This window comes from Lactuca virosa, chromosome 1 (genome assembly GCF_052849685.1).
Source record: "Lactuca virosa cultivar CGN04683 chromosome 1, Lactuca_virosa_CGN04683_v6, whole genome shotgun sequence".
Taxonomy (NCBI): domain Eukaryota; kingdom Viridiplantae; phylum Streptophyta; class Magnoliopsida; order Asterales; family Asteraceae; genus Lactuca; species Lactuca virosa.
Genome location: NC_136426.1, coordinates 247,116,582 through 247,118,328, shown reverse-complemented (window position 1 = coordinate 247,118,328; position 1,747 = coordinate 247,116,582). Strand labels below are relative to the sequence as shown.

Below are 1,747 nucleotides of genomic sequence, written 5' to 3'. Positions count from 1 at the left end.
CAGTTTGCGATTCTTGATTTTCTTTTCCTACTTCCTCCACCACTTTTGGATCTTCATTCTGGTTTAGGGATAAAGGAGTGATTATTTTACCACTTCTTGTTGTGACAACATTTATGTGTGCCCCCCTCAGATGTTGCTCGGTGTTGCTCGAAAGTCCTCCCAGTGACCGCTCATTGAATTGCATTGCAAGTTACCCGAGTTGCTTCTCGATGTTGAGGATCGAGGCTTGCTCATTTTTTATCAATGATTGCTGGTCCTTCATCATCGTTTGTTGCTCTCGTATCGCGGCATCAGTCTCGTCATGTCTTTTTTTATGCGGATGCAAATCGTGAAAGCATAGCTTCAAAATCTGTCTTCTTTTCTTGTACCAGCTCTTCTGTTTTATAAAACCCTCACATCGTTTGTTTGTATTTTTCCTCCTTCAACTTCTTGTACTCGTCGAAGGGTAGCCATTCCTTCTTAGGTTTTCTCCAATCTTCATCGTACCTATCCCCGCTTGAATAACAAACTTGAGCTTTCCAGTTTCCGTTCTCATCCAAGTCACAATCTTTGGCGAGGTGAGGCCCGCTACAATTATCACACCCCACACGGATGGAGTGGATGGATTGGTCCATATTTGTCATCCTACTATCCATACTTACCAACTTGGTCATCATTTCCTCCATATCATCTGAAACAGAGTTCATCGTTCCTCGAGTTGAGTCGTTTCATGGGTTATGATATTCTCTTGAGTGTTTAGAGAATTCTTCGATTAAATTTTTGATGACAACTGGGGCTTTCTTCATGAGTGGTCCTTGGGAGTCAAGGAGCTGTCTGGTTGTAATATTTACTCCATCATAGAAGATAGATACCTCTTGTTGAACATTAAGGTCATTCTATGGACAGTTTGTCAGCAACCCTTTGTACCTTTCCCATGCTTCATAAAGTGACTCGCCCCCTTGTTGTTCGAAATTTGCAATTGCTTTCTTCAATTTAGAGACCTTCGAAGGAGGGCAGAACTGTTGAATGAACTCTTTGTGCATCTTGGCCCATGTTTTTATGGATCCTGACGGGAAGTGCCTTCAACCAATCTTTCGGGACACCCTTGAACGTAAGTGGTAGCATCCTAAGTAGCACAGTCGCGCGTGGCACATTCGGGATGTTAATGTAGTCGTCTATGTCTTTGACCTCGTCAATATGTTTATAGGAGTCTTTGTGATCCTTCCCATAAAATGGGATGTCCATCAGTTGAGCGAGTATGTGATTCTTCAATTCAAAGTTTGTTTTTGTTGGATTCAATTCACTTATTCCTATGGTTGATTTCGTCGCAAGTGCAATGGATTAATATATCATCAATTACTGATTTCAAATGTGATTAGGTTCATGTTCACTATTACTAATCCTTTAGCAAATAAATCAATTCAAGCAGTGAACAAGTGATTAAATTAAATAATTTACTAGTGTTCAGTTCGAATCAAGCAAGACTTGTAATGGTAGTTAATTAAATTGTTTGGTTCAATTAACTCATAAGAGACAAGCAATCAAGCAGATGTTCATACAACTCAATATACTTAGTAATTAACAGAAAACAATTGTCATGAACACATAAGGATCTTTTAACAAGCTTATCATGATAAATAATCAAATCAACTTAATCCAAAACCACTTAATCAACACATGGTCATAAGATCATATATTCTAAACGAAATTATGGTGTTTTAGCCCATAACTTCAGCAAATAAAACCATAAACACGAAATTCAATGTTG

The 1,747-nt window shown here is 38.7% G+C and overlaps 1 non-coding gene across 1 annotated transcript; it reads left to right on the top strand.

Annotated features, from left to right (window-relative positions):
• The first annotated feature begins 867 nt into the window (after positions 1-867).
• On the top strand, positions 868-974 carry LOC145151846 (small nucleolar RNA R71). The gene has a single exon (XR_013732397.1). It is a non-coding gene; the product is annotated as a small nucleolar RNA R71 (small nucleolar RNA).
• Positions 975-1,747: the final 773 nt, after the last annotated feature.